The following is an 18,987-nucleotide window of genomic DNA, read 5'->3' as shown; positions in this document are numbered from 1 at the left end:
ACGTAATAAATTGGAGACTTGTCCAGGATAAATTGTAATACGTAACATGATAAACTGGGGGCTCGTCCAGGATAAATTGTAATACGTAATAATACATCATTGTGGATCACTTATAATTTTAATGTTCAATTGAGAAAAGCGACACCACTCTCTGTATATTTTGATTAGGGAATCGAATACCCGGCAATCGCTAGTGATAACAATGACGAATAAAGATTAAATGAAAAAGCCAAGCGTGGCCTGGTGGTTAGCGTGCCGGACTGTGGATCTGTTTGTCTAGCCTTTGCGTCTCGCTACCTCCAAAAATAATAAACGGGGCTTCGTACTTTGGGGATGTGGGTGCATTATAGTGGCAACTGTCAAATTCCACTATTCTGTCCGACAAGAGTAGCCCAAGGATTGGCGGTGGGTACTATTGACTAACTGTTTTCCTTCTAGTTTATCAGTTCAAAATTAGGGACGGCTAGCACAGATAGCTCTTTTGTAGCTTTGCGCGAATATCTGAAAAGAAACAAGCAAAAGTATGAACAGTGAATGGATAAACTGCTATTTCATTTGATGTGCAGGAATATGTTGTTTATTCAAACAAGTTACATAGCATCTGCTTTCATGACATAAGCCTAATTTGTAAATTTAACCTTGTAGACAGAAAATGTTTTGTTTTTAATATGATAATAAAAAAACTTTGAAATTCCAATTTCCCATTGGCCTCAGTATTTTCATTTCCCCAAAAGTAGGTTGGCTTGTTATGAATTTCGCGTAAAGCTACACTAGGTCCATCTGCACTAGCCGTCCCTAACTTAGCAATGATAAACTTGAAGGAAGGCAGCTAGTCAATAGCACCCACCGCCAACTTTTGGGCTATTCATTTACCAACGAATAGTGGGATTGACTGTCACATTATAACGCTTCCCACGGCTGAAAGGGCAAGCGTGATCGGTGACAGGGATTTGAACCCGTGACCCTGAGATTAGAAGTCGAGCACCATAACCACCAGGTTATGCCAGGCCTCCCAAAAGTAGTAACATATAGTGTTGGCATTTGTTATTTCAGTGATGGTAAAGATGAAAACCAAACTATTGTTATGTATAATGGCTAATGATCTCGCTATACGAAGAACATAGTGTTGTTTCTGTAGAAGGTGTTAATTGTTTATTTATTTGTAATTAAGCACAAAGCTACACAATGGGCTATCTGTGCTATGCTCACCACGGGTATCGAAACCCTGATTCTGGCGTTGTAAGTTCGCAAACATACCGCTGTGCCACTGGGGGGCAGAAGGTGTTAATTGGTGAAATTTTAAACAGAAGATGAACAAGTGCTAACTTGCAACACGGTTTAAAATAATAATAATAAAAAATATATTGTTTCATTATAAAAAGAAAGGGTTAACCCAACTTTTCACAACCGACGTTTTATTTGTTTTTGCGCAAAACTGCTTAACGAGCATTTATGTCCACCGTGGGAAAGGGAGGGGAGGGTAACCCTGATTCTCAAACTTACTGCTGAGTGACCCCACCAACACACCCATACACAACAAAGAACAACAACGGATTTGGTATACTTCTATTGCGGGCTGTTTAACCCACTATTTTTTGCAGTAATTATCTTATTTATTTTTAATAAAATTTTATTATATTGTGATTTGTTACTTTTTTTCGTATTCATTGCGATAGGTGTTTATAAGAAAAAAGTATCATATATATATAAATACACATTGTTTTCTGATTGTATACTTTTTGCCTGTTTGGTAAATCAGTAGGCTGATAAAACTCCTTCATATTGGAATGTTCTAATTACGAAAACAACAAAACCTAAATATCTGCAATGTTCTGAAATATATAATCCTCAGCTGGAACCTAACTTTAAATCAGTTAGCATATAAAAAATAACAACTTAAACTATATAAAGTAGAAAAAAAATTTAGTAAGATTTTACGTATTTGAACAGCTTAAGTGTGACTGTTTGTGTCTGGTGACATTAGTAACATATGTTAAATCGTTGTACATTCTCTGCCCTAGTTTCTGAGTTATTGTTATTGGTACAAAAAGGCAATCTGTGTTATTGGGAATTTCATTTCAGGAATCGTACCTTCACCATATGTTTAAGAAAGAATGCCACAATAACTGTAGCGTTCACTTGTTTTCTTTCTTTCAATGAAACAGTAAGAGATGTTATATTATGAGTCGGCCATTTTTAACGGCGTCAAATTACTCTATTGGTTTTCATTTATCGCTGTACCTTAATGGCACTTAAGTTAAAACTATTTCTCCCACGCTCTGTGATAGGAAATGGGTGCCTTACAATTTCAACTAAATGGTTGTTGTTACGTGAAGTTATTGGAAAGTAGGAACCTTGTAGCCAGTAGTGTTTGCCTTTAATTTCTAAAAGAAAGGAAAATAAATTGATTTAGATGAGACTTTGTTTGGAACTGATAGCACACTCTCACTTGACCTTTTAATTATCTTGCTTGCCTTAAAATCACACATTTAACGCTAGATTGGGTGTGTTTTTCTGATATTTTGTTATTTGAACGCCATCTTATGTGACACATGGGCTAAAGTAGTGGTTCTCAAAATGTGGTTCGAGGACCACTGGTGGGCTGAAAAGGTTCTCCAGGTGTTTCGCGGGCTAGTCCAGAATGCAATTTACTGGTAAGTTTTTGTTGTTGTTTTTTTTTTTTTGTCGGTGGCAATCGAAAGAGGGTGGGAGAGATCCGGTAGATGGTCTTTGGACGAAAAAGTTTGGGCTTAAGAATTGCTGAGCACAGGGAAGGGAACCAGGATCATCCCTCACGTATGTAGCCATTTTCAATGGTTTGACAATTATAACGTTACCACAGCCCGAAACCTGAAAAAATTTATCTCTCTTAAAACACAAAGTAGGATTCGAAGATAAAAAAAACCAAAAAAACTAAGTGTTGGCGTTGGCATGGTGTTAAGGTTAAGCTGTGTACTTCAGTGTGGATAAATTCTTGATACCTGATATGTGAAATCAAACATCTGTGTCGATAAAAAAAACTTTATATCAAAAATATAGTACGTAAAGCTCTCATTATTGTTATTGACGTTATCCAACAGTACGCAAATCAACTTTGGCGAAATTCTTTGATAATTTGCGCATGTATCCTTGGTGAGTATGTGTAATATAGTTTTTACTGACACGATTCGAAAGTTTGTTTTTTAGCATAAAGCTACGTAGTTGACTGTCTACACTATGTTCACCATGTGGGATCGAACACTATATTTTAGCGTTCAAGTCTGTAATCTCACAGCTGACCCCCTGGGAAATTGAATCAGAAATAGCAATTAATTTGACCAATAATGATAGAATACAGATCATTGTAAATTTATTTTGATTATCAATGACAAAATACAGGAAGTTTTACAACTACTTTGACTACCAATGCTCAAATACAGGCAGTTGAGCATTAATTATTTTGAATACCAATGTCCAACATACAGCCAATTGAACAATTACTTTTACTATCAATGACAAATATCTTGAATAAATATTTTGATTACAAATGACCAAATATTGGTAGATAAACAATTATTTTAGCTATAATGTTCAAAATACACGAAGCTTAATTTTTGTGATCAATAATGATCAAATACAGGTAGTCTAACAAATTCTTTGACAATATCAGTCATCAATATAATAGGTTGAACAAAGTGTTTGATTAACAACGGCCAAACACAAGCAGTCCAACAATTATTTTGACTAACAATGACTAAATACAGCCAATTTTGCTTGACTTTATTATTCACGGTTAAGGAATCCAAAATGGTTAGTTATAACTTTCTAAAATTATTAAAATAAAAATATATAAGATAAATTCGATGACGAGGAACCCACTTTGAGATTAGTAATGCTTGGAGACGGTTTGAATGGGTAATGAAGAAAAACTAATATAAGTTTAACATAACAGCAAATGGACAACGTTTCGACAAAACCTTTGATAATGACAAAACCTTGTCGAAACGTTGTACATTTGCTGTTATGTTAAACTTATATTAAAGTTTTTCTTCATTACCCATTCAAGCCGTCTCCAAGCATTATATAAGACATATCCTTATAGTCGACTAAATAATTTCAAAAGTTGTTAAATCATTCAACCAAAATTCTGAATACCGAGATTCGAACTTTAGATCAATAGGTTAAGTTAATTTATCTCAAAGAGATATTCAGCAACTCTCTAACTTCATCAGTTGTGCGAAGATATGCAAACAACGACGAATATTGAGAGAAGCATAAAGCCTGTTACAACGTACAAAATAAACTAGACTTTAAACTCAGGATAAGTCGAGCTATGCTGAGAAGAAGCTTTGTTTGTTTGTATGGACTTTTCGCACAATTCGACACAATAACTCACTGTACATAACTATTCATAATTTTGAACTGACAGACTAGAGGGAAGGCAGCTAGTTAATAGCACTCACCGCCAACTTCTGGGCAACTTTTAGCTGACCGAATGGTGAGACTTGACTGTCATTTTTATAGCACATCAACATGGCCCCATTGCGGAGCACGTTTCTGCTTCAAGGGAACACGAACCATGAACCCTCGGATTCACTAGGCGGGCAAGCTAAATCAAGGCTACGACTGCCTCCTGATCTCTTGACATATTTGCACTCTAGTCTATTACGTTCATAATTAGGGACGGCTATGCATAGAATGCTATTTCTGTAGCTTTGTAAGAAAATTCTGTAGGAAACTCACAATGAAAGAATCGGGACAGTAAATCCTCTGTTTTCTATTGACCATATAACAGGAATAAAACAAAATTGACCATTGTAAAATTATACTTGTAATTCAAAAAATACTTAAACCTGTGAAGCGGTAAGCTCATCAATAGCATTACTGAAATGCATACGTACAGTTCAATAGGAAAAGATAGAATCTTCTAGTCATAGGTACTGCTCAAAATGTATAGCAGAAACAATAAAGCAAATAAAACCCAAGAGAAGTTTAATTACAATTAGATCAGAAGTAAAAGGACAAAATTCGTATGGATTAGCACCAATAATCCATTATACGAGGAGAAATTTTGAGATTGCTCTAAAGATAGAAGAGAGTATTTGAAATATAGTAGAATAATAAGTTTACAGTGGAACTGGTATAAATATCAAAAACATTAGTGACTATAAATCACAACCACTGGTATATCCCACATGATGGTGACTTACACTTTGATAATCACAACCACTGGTATATACCATACATGATGGTGACTTAAGATCTATACATCACAACCACTGGATATCCCATACATGATGGTGACTTAAGATCTATACATCACAACCACTGGTATATACCATACATGATGGTGACTTAAGATCTATACATCACAACCACTGGCTATCCCATACATGATGGTGACTTAAGATCTATACATCACAACCACTGGATATCCCATACATGATGGTGACTTAAGATCTATACATCACAACTACTGGTACATTCTGTACATGATGGTGACTTAAGATCTATACATCACAACCACTGGATATCCCATACATGATGGTGACTTAAGATCTATACATCACAACTACTGGTATATTCTGTACATGATGGTGACTTAAGATCTATACATCACAACTACTGGTATACCTATACATGATGGTCACTTCAGTTCTGTGTATCACTACTTCTAGAATACTGAATATAATGGTGACTTCAGTTCTATATGTCATAATTATGAGTGTTTACCGAATATGATGGTAAGTTCAGTTTTAAACATCATAACTACTGGTGTATACCGAATATGATGGTGAGTTCAGTTTCATATATTACGTTTACAATCACTGGCTGTTCGGGAACGTGTGAATAATTTAATTCCTTTACAACACAACTAATAGTTTTATTTAGATCTTTGATGGCTTCAGTTTTATGCACTGCTACAGCAATAGCATATGTAGAAAAGTTTACCAACTTTGGTTACACCGTAATCGTTGAGTTGTGAGCTGTTTGGTGTCTCATTGGAAACATGGCATATTTTAAGTAAGTCGTTATTGAAAAAACAACAACAAACAGACGAAGTTTAGAAAGATTTTATATAACTTATGGTGACATCTAGGAGTTTACTTCACAGAGAGATATTAGCATGATAGATGTAAAGCTATTTAGTGAAAATATATATCCATGCGTACCAGAACTGACGTCTAGAAACGTCAAATGTTTGTAGTTTAAATTGATGTAAAACCATTTATACAGTCTCCGCTTTTTCTTGTGACACAAAGAGGATAGCGTTTTGTCTTTCACACACATAAATATAGTTACACATATGCATTCATATATGATTTGGACAAGATGACATACCAAATGCTATAAACAACAGATTTATCACGTGGCCACTTCCTTAACGTTGCGAGACTTAAGAAACCATATTTCCTTTCAGCTTCTCATGACCAATATTTTATTTAGTTTGGACAGAAAGAGCACAAACGGCTCACGTGACTGATAATTATTGATTATAAAAGACTACAGGTTTTTTTTATGGCGACCATCAATAAATGAAGCAACCCAGTGGTTGGCGAAATGACCATTTGGCCCATTCTGCTGTATCATTTTGTGTCTCTATGATCTCAGAGCCTTGGTACTCTCCTGATGCTTGGCTTTTTAATGTGGCAACGTGTGTGATGAAAGACCGCTGATAAAGATGTCCATGATCAAAGCTAAAGAAAGATTATGTTTCAAGTAAGCGTGTGCTGTAAGTTACATCATGTCATACTTTATATGTACTGGTGTAAGACACTACGTGCACACGTACGCTCGTGCGCCATACGAAACCAAAATCGACGTAAAGTATACTTTGATCATAAAATTTACTACGTCACGCAAAGACCTTAAGCTTAACACGGGTTTAATGAAGGGTTTGAATAAATAGTTTTTGTAGATTTTTTCTTCTTCTGTGGGCGAGCTATTTATTGGTCGAATAAAACTGGTCCGTTATAGTAAGTAAAACCTTTTGGCAACTAATTCTGAATCGCTTAGGAGCTCATTTTTCAGACATCAGCGAAACACAGGAAAACTTATAATAACGTTTCTTTTTATTAGCTCAAACCTTCTATGTATCAAACTGGTGTTTTATTAACTAGTTAAGACATCAAAAGTGAGAATTAAAGAATTTTCAGCTAAACATATGTAGCTAAAGAAAACAAAAGGAAAAACGACCATGTTCATAATAACAAGTCAAAGATCGCGGGAACTTAAAAATATATCATCATTAAAGTTTCACAAAACTTACCAATTATAAGCCAACTCTATTCCAAGACTTTATAAAAACTCTTCACTGTGGAAAAACATAAATCAGGAAGGTTGTTGTTTAAGAGAAAGTTTAGGCAAAAAAGACTGTACTCAACTGGAGACTTCAGTGGACTACATCTGCCTTGAAAGTTTTTTGGCGACTTTCGATCTGCTAAAGCAGATTTTTATCATGTCATATTCACGTTCGCAACTTAATCATTTTCAACATGCAGATAAAAGACAAACAGATGTTTAATCTGGCATAAGAAAAATATAGAAATACATTAACAACAAAATTATAACTTGATTTTTAGCTAAATATAAAACCTTATTATAAGCATGTAGTTAGAAAGAATGTTGACCAGGGAACAGTTACATAGAGGAATGTTTAGCATTAGTTTTTCGTGTATCATAGTGAATACAAAGTAAAGAGCTCATTCGACAAGTAAGAACGATTTGTACTTTGGAAAAACTATTATACAAACATTTCAGCTTAATGTTTGTTCTGGGTAAAGAGTTTTACACTAACGCAACTAATACTGGTAAGCCTTTGTAGGTAGAAAAACAACAAAAAAAATATAATCGTACAAGAATATCATAGCAATATAGTTTTTATACCATAAACACGTGAACTTGTAACATTGTTGTTTAACAGAGAATATCTAGAAAGAGTTTGTTTGTTTCCAATTAAGCACAAAACTACACAATGGGCTATTTTTGTCGTGGCCATCACGGGTATCGATACCCAATTGGGGGTCTCAACAAAGACAATACGTAAGGTGAATATACTTAAATAAAATCCACGAGTTTTAATAAGTTTCATATTATTATTTTTACTAATACTTTTGCCCCGCTCCGGTGACTCAGCGGTAAGTCTCACAGCTTACAACGCTGAAATTCAGGTTTCAATACCCAGCATGGGAAGAGCACAGGTAGCTCGTTGTGTAGCATTGTCCTTAATAACAAACATGCAGGTAAACTACTAAAAATTTGTTTGGAAAGTTCACACAAAGCTACACTAGGGCTACCTTCGTTAGTCGTTCTTAATATTATGCTAATAAATTAGAGGGAAGGCGGCTAGTTAGTAGCACCTATCGACAACTTTTGAGCTACTCTAATCGAGCTGTGGAAATTGATCGTCACTCTTGTAACGCACCCATGGCCCTATAGTGTGGAACGCGATTCTGCGATAACGAAACACGAAGCATGGGCCCCCGGATTCACAGCCTGACAAGTTAAACATTAGGCTACGCATGACCCATTTTACTAATTTAGGAACGCCTTTGTACTAGATATATATATATATATGTATATAGCTAATTAGATGAACAACCAGTTTTAAAACCCGTATCTGAGGTATTAAACAGTCGGGCAACATATATATATATATAAGTAAGTAGGTAATATACAAATAAGCAGATAGAGTCTGATGGACAGCTTGGTGCCAGAAATAGACAGATAGAAAGTTAAGAGACAGATAGATAACCAGCTGAATAATTCACAGTATTCTATTACAACAGTAATTGAATATGCTGTATAAATATACATATGAATGTTTAAACATTCGAATTTAATAAAGTCAAGAAGATTAATTTGAGATTTCACATAAAGTTTGATTCCATGTGAATTCATATTACAATTGCATTTCAATCGACGTTGTTTGTGTTTAAAATGAAGGTGTTTGCTACGTCTATCAAACACGACACAGTAATTCAAACAGACAACACCGAAAGATTATAAATGAGAAAGACCTCGAACATTTTATTGAATTATCTTGATACTAACAACGAAATGTAACATGTAAGCAAATATTGTCATTAGTATTATGAAGTGCTATTTTTACCCTGAATAAAGAATTATATTTTGTTTCCAGATGATTGAACAGCATCGTGTAGAACAGAATTGATATTCAACGTCGAGAAAGTGGAAAACGAATATTCGTAATAGTATAAAACTTTATCTTTTAATCTCTAATGGTATAATTCAGTTATGTTTTCCTAAGAAAATTACATAGAACTTCTGAAAAAAAAAGAAGATTATCTGGGGCACTTTTTTTTAGATAAAAGGAACAAATTATTAGTTATCCAAACCTACAATATGAATTAGTGAAAGGTTTATTTCATAGAACAGAGACACGTTTAGCTATCTACTGTGTCCGCTGCGAGGACTCGAACTTCGTATTTTAATGTTGTAAATCTGTAGAATTACCGCTATCCCACTGGGAAACATTAGCGAAAGGATGGACAGAAATATGTAAGATGTGTAGCTAGATATCGCAAAATTGTGGAGGGTCTTTGGTAATATTATAATAAGAATAAAATAGTATCGGGATATTCTGGAAATAATTTCCGTTGTTTTTTAGAAAAGTTAAATTGTATCTTCGGATAAATAATCTAGTTGTTTTACTAACCAATTTTTTAAATTCAACTACTCAAGAATTATGACAAATTTTAGTGAATTGTTGAAGCCTAACGCTGGTTTGGAGACTGTTTGTTTGTAATTAAGCACAAAGCTACACAATAAGCTATCTGCTCTCCTCACCACGGATATCGAAACCCGAATTCTAGCGTTGTAAGTCCGCAGACATACAGCTGTGCAACTGGGAGGCAGGTTTGGAGACATTTATGAGTTTGAATAAAAACAGCTTATATATCAAGTTTCAATCGTTATCAGTTGTTAGTTAAGTTAAGATTTACAGGCTGACTGTCCGTATATATTGTTTTAGAGGAACATATCCACTTCAACTAATACTTGCCAATAAACTCATTTTATTAATCTGTTTGTTGGACAAACTTTGTTGTGATTTACACGATAAGAAATGAAATACTTTGAAACTTCTTAAGTATACGTGAACTTCAACTGTTCTTTTCACACACGAAGCGAAGAGTTGAATTTGAAGAGTTTCATAATCATTTACAACGTTGTTAATGGCATATGTCACGTAAGATGCGGTTTCATTACAACCACGCCATTTTTTTCGATAAAAATATAGCATTTTAATTCTTAGTTTTCCTCATGATGAGATGAGTTGTTTGTAAGGAAAACTGAAATACTTCAGCTCATTAGCCAATCCACGGTATGATCACAAACTTCAAGTGTTTCGGCCATGAGAAAATTGGGGTTCTTTGTTAACAGAAGCAACAACAAAACGGATCTTCTGTAGTGCATGGCCACTTATGTAACTGTAACTGAATATTATGGAAAACCTCGCAACCTTATTTTGCACATTTTTTTTTAATTTTAGTTTTATATTTGAAAAATTCTTATTTTGATTTCGACTTTCTATGGGAAACTTCTGCCCCCCCCCCCAAACAAGCAAAACAAGGCTACAAGTTACCCAACAAACTCTTATAATTAACTTTGTTTGCACTCGCTGAGTCAGTCTAATAATAAGAATGTTTAAAGTGTTCACCGCCGTTATCAATACTTGCCTTTAAACGAGACATGTAGACACTAACCAAGTAAGGCAGAATTCAAAGTCCAGAGTGCTAACCACTACACCATTGAACTATATGAAAGATGTCTCATGGCATACATATGTGACACTTTTTCAAAACAGACCTGCGCATTGTTCTGCACGCGTGCAGATCTGAAGTTAGAATCTCAAGTGCCGAACTTATTTGTCGGCGAAAGATATGCAAATTGAGTGACTTCAATTTATACACATGATCACGTAAATATACACACATGAAAAGGTCACAAGAAATGCAACAGAATAAGTATCATTAATATTTTTACTGGGAGCTTAGCTACGAACCACCGTGTATAAACACACACACACGCACACACACACTCATTAATAGATATAATTATGGAATCACACAAGCATTACATATACAAGAGCCATAAATAATGAAAAATTGCAACTGGATGGTGAATTTGTTAATAGTAAAAAACATTATCACAGGAAATACAAAACAATAAATTATAGAGTGCATTAATATGTTGAATGCGAGTCCTTTGCTCTACACAGAATATTACACCTTGTTTTCATGTTGAATGCGAGTCCTTTGCTCTACACAGAATATTACACCTTGTTTCCATGTTGAATGCGAGTCCTTTTCTCTACACAGAATATTACACCTTGTTTCCATGTTGAATGAGAGTCCTTTGCTCTACACAGAATATTACACCATTTTTTCATGTTGAATGCGAGTCCTTTGCTCTACACAGAATATCACACCTTGTTTCCATACAATTTACTTGCTTGTGGTTGTGGATTATTGTTCCAGTTGTCCTGTATTACTCTAGAGTTTACCCAAATTGATTGGCCAGATTTTATATAAGCCCATGCAATTTTAAGATTGTTTATATGAGGACTTTGTGCAGATTAGTTGTGAGTGTTCCGTCATATTCTTTGCCGTCAAGATATCGTTTGTTTGTTAAGGTTTTACCCGCGAGGCTACTCGAATGGCTGTTTAGCTCAAAGTTGTCCCAAGCGCATTTCTTTTTTTTTTACTGGCAACAGGCCTCAAACCATGAGCCCTGGGATTCATATTCAGAGGACACTGACACTAGGCCACGCCCAGCCTCAAGATATCGTTTCACTATATTTGCTGTAAGATTGGTATTATGGTCTTGTTGAAATATGAATCTCTGCCTGACGAGTCGTCATACTGAGAATATGGCATGATGGATCAGAATCTGCTTGTACTTGTCAGCAGTCAGGGTAGATCACCGAGCTTGTATTGACCCACCACCATGCTTCAATAGATGTTCTATATGGACTATGATGCCGTTCTCCTTCCCACCCTTAAAGAACCTGTCGTTGATTATTGCTGAATAATTCGAACTTGGGTTCATCTGAAAAGAGCACAAGTCTCCAGCTTTGCTCATTAAACTGTTTGTAGTCTGTTGACCATTTCAACCTTTGGGTTGGCTACCTTTTCTCAACAGCGGTTTTCAATAGTTTCTTTTTTCATTGAGACCACTTTGTGCCAATATGTATTTTACTTTTGTCGAGGTAACATTCACACTTGTATTTACAGCAGGGTCTTTTAGTAAGATCAGTCTATCTCATGAAGAATATACCCTGAGGTGCATAACATCACTATTTAAGGGTTTTGACTGTCTACCTCGACCACTTGTATTATTAATAACTAGCTGGAGTACCCGTTCCCTTATGTGTAATTCTAAAAAACGCAAAAATGTCCAGAAAAATTGCAAAATACAAAATGTGAAACCGCAACTTTGCATGTATCTCCGCATGGACCCAACAAATCTTCATGCCAAATTTGGTGAAGATCCATCCACAGGAGACGAAGTAGTGGTAAAAACGCAAAAAAACGCCAATAAAACAGCTAATCGCAAAATGCAAAACTGAAAATTTAAATGTATCTTTCCATGGATCCAATGAACCTCCATATCAAATTTAATGAAGATCCATCTTCAGTTGGTAAAGTAGTGGTAAAAAACGCCCATAAAAACTGCAAACCGTAAATGCAAAACTGAAAATTTGTACGTATCTCCCAATGTACCCAATGAACCTCCATACCAATGTTGGTGAAGATCAATCCACACCCTGCGAAGTAGTTACATGGACATACAACAGACAGTACTATTATATTTATATAGATGCCAGTTTCATGTGCCCTCCTCAGAATCTTTAATACAGCTCTTAGTTAAACACAGAGTAATACAAATGTTAATATTTTCTTCCTTACTAGGAACATAACAAAAACTTCAAAATCCTCAGCTAGATATAGCTATAAGTTGTTGTTTACCCCAAAATTTCAAATGGGATCATGAAGATCCCATGAGCTTTTCAATCACATTTTATCTAAACTGTTTTTGCATTATCACGTTAATTGTGAGTCCATGGCTTTGTTGGTTACGAACAGAAATACTATATTTTTTGTTTGTTTGTTTGTTTGTTATTAAGCACAAAGCTACACAAAGGCTGTTGAAACCAGAACTTTAGCGTTGTAAGTTGTGAGACTTACCGCTGAGCTACCGGGGGCGAAATACTACATTACTGCAATTAATCATGTTAATTACTATCGGAGTCCCCAATGTATTTTACGTAAAAAGAAGATATTTTTTCCCAGTTCATTTTAGTCAGTTCTTTATAGTAAATGTTGTAATAGGCAAAGAACTGAAATTCTCAAAATGACGCAATGTTTGTTTGTTTTCTTGTTTCTGGTTAAGCGCAAAGCTAAACAATGGGCTATCTGTCCTGTGCACACCAAGAGTATTGAAACCCAGTATATAGCGTTAGATAGAAGTCTTGAGACTTTCTGCTGAGACACTGGGAGCTGATGTAATGTATGGTTTCAACCGGGTGGTGAACACCATAAAAAGAAGTAGGTAATTTGAGAGCAGACAATAGAAGGCTAGGTGCTAAAGCTTGTAAAGTTAAAAGTACTGAAGGCTAGGTGCTAAGCCTTGTAAAGTTAAAAGTACTGAAGGCTAGGTGCTAAAGTTTGTAAAGTTAAAAGTACTGAAGGCTAGGTGCTAAAGTTTGTAAAGTTAAAAGTACTGAAGGCTAGGTACTAAAGCTTGTAAAGTTAAAAGTACTGAAGGCTAGGTGCTAAAATTTGTAAAGTTAAAAGTACTGAAGGCTAGGTGCTAAAGTTTGTAAAGTTAAAAGTACTGAAGGCTAGGTGCTAAAGCTTGTAAAGTTAAAGTACTGAAGGCTAGGTGCTAAAGCTTGTAAAGTTAAAAGTACTGGAAAAGAAAGTTTAAACACTAAAGTAAACGCAGTTTGCAGTGCTGAAGAATCGCTATGAAACGAATGTTAAACATCTTGATTTTTAGTACCAATTATAGGCCTATCATAATAGGCTTTATACATTTTTTAACGAAATCAGATACGTAATATAAGAGACAAAAGTATTTCCTCACTGTTTATGAAATTAATTACGCAAAGCAGTTTTTTTTTTTTTTTTTTTTTACAAAACAATTTTTTGCTAAGCAGTAAGGCGAATAATAGAAATATTTTAACTAATTGTTATTTTGAAAGAATAAATTACCTGATCTTATTCTAAGCAAATTTGTTGATACTGGTTTTATAGGATTTTATTTTGACAGCTTAAGTTTTGTTTAAAACAAGGGCATAGAAAGTATTTAGGCTTAGCGTTTTTTTTTTAAGTATTTCGGATTAATAACAATATAGTTTTAAAAATTTTAGTTCATCAAATATCACTTATAATACAACTAATTTCTGTGTGGATGTAGATAGTAAAGTCCAAGATCTTTAATCTACATAACTGCCCAATGGTCAAACTCTATTGACAGTGAAAAGATTATGCAATGCACATACTTAAAAGGACAATATTTTCGAATGGCGGAGTTGTAACTCTGTCCTATTGGAAGGATGTGCTAACACCAGATCTTAGACACATTTCGTGCACCAAAATTAATGATGGCTGGAACTGATAACAGTTTGCTCTGAATTCTGAGTAAAGATACAGCTTGTCTGACTAAGTAAACTTTCCCTGTTATTCAGTATGGATTTACCGAACTTGCTGCATAGCAACAACGACTGCGTCGCTCACTATCCTCTTTTATTATGGTTACCAGAGAGATGACATCAGAAACACCCTGATAATCTTAGTGTAGCGTTCAAAACAAACAAATCTGACGGCTGTCTGGAATATTGACTAATTCTTTAAATTTTGAAATTATTGTATTAACTTTCTCTTTCGAAACACGCATGTAATACTGTCTTTGTTACCTATACTCTACTTTTCTAGTTGTATACCGCAGTATAAAAACAGATGCTATTTGTTTTCAAAAAACAATAACAACAAAAAGACTCGGAAAAAGAAACGGACGCGTTTAAAGCGTTTGAACAATTGATTAGTTTGTTATCGTAAAAATTTAATAAATACCACATTTCGATCAGAGTTGTTACATTCGTTCAAAAGTGTATGTAGAATGAAAAAACAAAGAAGACAAACATACAGACGAATATACACAAAGAAGATAATAATTCAATCCGAAAGTTTAACTTCCTTGATAAATTAACAATTATGTAAACAATGTTGACTTGCTACAAAGGTGAAAAACTATAAGCCTGAGGAGGATTCGGTCTCACGCCCCCCAGTAACTGGCAGATGTTTTAATCAGCTGAACTGAGCAAAAGAAGCACTTTTCAAAAACTTACAAAACATTATCGAACAAGGTTTTGCTCTTAATTAAGAATTCTATTACAGCAAGTTCTGCTGGCTTTATTTACTCCAATAGGTCAAATAAGGGCGAAGTTAAAAGTTCAATTTTTACCAACATTTTAGTAACTAACAGTTGTCTGCGGAAAAAAGTTCTTAAGAGTGTTGTTTTATCAGTTATTTGTTTGTGCCTGAGTACGGTTTTTTTTCAAAAATGAATCAAATATCTGCACCGGAATTGTGCAAAACGGTCGAATACCAACCAGAAACTAATTAATAAATCCATGGCAGAACAAGGCGAAAATTTCTGTTTCGTCAATGTCAACGTTGAAAGGTTTGTCCGACTGTATATTGTAGATCGATAAAGAATATAACGAGTTTAGCTTCGGCTACAGTTTCACAAGCCTATTCACGATAGAAAAGTGAATCTAGGATCACACGGAAGATAAGTGTGTAGTGTGAGTGTGTATGTCTGTTTATTCAAAACGAGGTGAAGAAAGTATAGCATATGAATAGGAAAACAGCAGATGAATAGGGAAAACATCATATGAGTAGGGAAAAACGGCATATGAAGAGGGAAAACAGCATATGAAGATAGGAAAACAGGATATGAATATGATAAAACAGCTTATGAAAGAGTTAGAATCCTATCATTTTTGGTTTGCACATTACCTAAGTGGAGAAAACTGCATCTTCCTTTTATATCGGGTTTCATTGTGTATTTTAACTTGAGGTTAGAGGTGTACCATGATTACTTTCAAATCCTCAGTTTTCAAGATACATTTACCTAAGACTAAAAGAACAAATTAGTGTTTTGTGCTAAACGTGGCTGATGTTAGTTATTATTTAATCTGCTCTAATCCTTTCTGTTTTCTTCAGTGACGTGTGGTTTAGGTGGAATGCACATAATAAAATATATGTGTAAACAGTGAAGGTTAAGTGGAATTATTGAGAATGTTAAGTTCATCATCAGGTTGTGCTCATAAAATAACTGACTTCATAACGTGTATGTTCTCCACCGAGGAAGTGCATATATATTTTAAACTATACCCAAAGTGTTTAATTGGTTATGATAATCAGAGACACGTGCAATCCATCGACGGATTTAATAAAAACTGCATGGGGAATTCTAATGAAAGTAAACAATTTTCTTCTGTTACCCACTTTCAAAGTAAGCCTAATTCTTTCAGGTAATTTGCGGGGCGTGTCTAGAAGGTTAGCGATTCTGGATTGTGAATACGAGGGCTCCGCACTTTAAGATATAAGAATGGCGATCAAGTCCCACTACTCGTTGAGATAAGAGTCACCTAAGAATTTCCGGTGAGTGTCATTAACTTGGTGCCTTATCTGTTATCGATCAGTTTAACACTGGGGACGGCTATGTGCGAATATTCTGAAACAAACAAACTTAACATACACGTGTAACTTCTCTTATCACATCTGAGTTTTACCTGTTCGAACTTTTATTTTCTCTCTCTATTCCTGGTTGTGAGTGTGTTTTGTACGGAAAACGTCATTCCCTGCCATATTCTGATAGAACCTGTACACATCGGCTTCTTTGGGCGTGTTCTTGTCTTTTTATTTCAGTTATCAATCCATCTGTGCTCTCCTCCCCTACCAAACATTTACAGATCATTTATATTATAATTCTTCCTCTGCCTCTTACATTTTTTTTTAGTTTAAATATATTTACCCCCCCCCCTCTCCCGTCAGTTTGTTTTGGTATAACATTGCACCTCGCCTAAATAACGTTTACAGTTATTCATGCTAATACGTTTGAGGTTACTCATTTTGTTTTATGGTGTTTACAGTAGTTTCAATATCGTTATTAATCCACAAGTGCGTCTAAGTGAGCGCCAGCAAACGTCGTTAGCTCGTTTCGCAACGCCCCAATATGGTGGGTGGAGCTACAACTTTATTTTAATCCTTGGACTTTTATGTGTACCGAAACAATCCCAAAAAGTGACATGAATTTCAGATTTTAACTTTTCTCTCCTTTGTGTGTTTTATCTAATATCCTATATTTTATGACTACACGTTTTACATTTGATAGATGTGGGTTTTCTCATTGTATTTTTAGCCCCAGCGTAGAGGCTCATAGAATGGCTTCAAGTTTGTTTTTCTTTAAGTACAAACTTTAAGCTCATAGCTCCATCTCTTGACCGATTTGAGATATATTTACAGCCGCGGCTATTGAGGATTTCATTTTATTTCATATCTAACTATGTGCTAAGCCTGGAAAGGGCAATTTATCAGAAGTATTTCGTCATTCTGTATTTGCCCGAACAGACAGGCTTGGTTTTCAGATTTTATTTTATTGTTTTTCTGTTCGTTGATATTCTGAAAGTTAGGTTTTTATTAGGTGTTTGCAGGTCTCGCTTTGCTTGGTTGCTCTCTACTTTCTAAGAGGGCGCATCTTTAATCGGAGTAATTTCACTGTTTAAATACACACAGTGGCGGATTAAGATGGGGGTTCAGGGGTTCGTCGACCCTCTCCCACGAGAGAATGAAATGTTCTCATACTTAAAAGAAATAATCAAGTCTAACTTGATGGGGTCATTGATTCTTTTTAGACTTCAATTAAAACCATTCTTATCGTACACTAGTGGAAAGCTTTCCTTTAAGCCTGGAGTTCAACGATATTGTTCATTAGTCTTAAGGCCCGGCATGGCCAGGTGGTTAGGGCGCTCGACTTGCAATCTGAGGGTCGCGGGTTCGAATCCCCGTCCCACCAAACATGCTCGCCCTTTTAGCCGTGGGGGTATTATAATGTGACGGTCAATCCCACTATTCGTTGGTAAAAGAGTAGCTCAAGAGTTGGCGGTGGGTGGTGATGACTAGCTGCCTTCCCTCTAGTCTTACACTGCTAAATTAGGAACGGCTAGCGCAGATAGCCCTCTTGTAGCTTTGAGCGAAATTCAAAAAACAAAAACAAACATCATCAGTCTTAAATATATGTTTAAAGCAAATTCATAACCATGTAATTTCAAACAACTTTTTCTTCTTCTTAGCGCAAAGCTGTACAGTAGACTATTCGAGTTTTGTCTGCCGTGGTGATCGAACCCCAAATTCGAGAATTATAGGCCCACCAGTCGAGTAATGGGTGACAATTCTAGGGGATGAGCTGAGTCGCCTGGTGACATCGAAATAAAAAAAATACTTTTTATAATTGCCTTTTGTGATATTATTTTCCAATATAATGATAAATCAACGTAGTGTCTCCGAAACTAGTCGGTTGTAAAGTTTTGTTTCATTCTGTCCAACATCGTTGTTTTCTTCATCTTACTTAGTTATCCTGCTAAGGAAACATAAAAACTTTGTCATGACAACTGCTGTTTACCATGGTTACTATACGTTTATATTAACATGAAAAACAACAACATTATTTGTAAAATTTTCACCTGTTCGCTGCTGTACATTGCATCATACTGCTTTCATATATTAACATAACATTCCTCGTGTTTACATTATTTAATCAATACTTTATCAAAATATTTTTACTGATATATAAAGTAAATAACTTGCCTAAGCCTTTCAACTCGTATATCACGTGTACAGAAGTTTCTTCTCTATCTCCAGCACAACGTATAAGGTTAAGTATTTATTTTAATAAGCAATGAGAAACTCGTCC

Source organism: Limulus polyphemus, unplaced genomic scaffold (assembly GCF_000517525.1).
Source record: "Limulus polyphemus unplaced genomic scaffold, Limulus_polyphemus-2.1.2 Scaffold5171, whole genome shotgun sequence".
Taxonomy (NCBI): domain Eukaryota; kingdom Metazoa; phylum Arthropoda; class Merostomata; order Xiphosura; family Limulidae; genus Limulus; species Limulus polyphemus.
The sequence above is the reverse complement of the archived record's forward strand: the minus strand, read 5'-3'. Positions refer to the sequence as shown.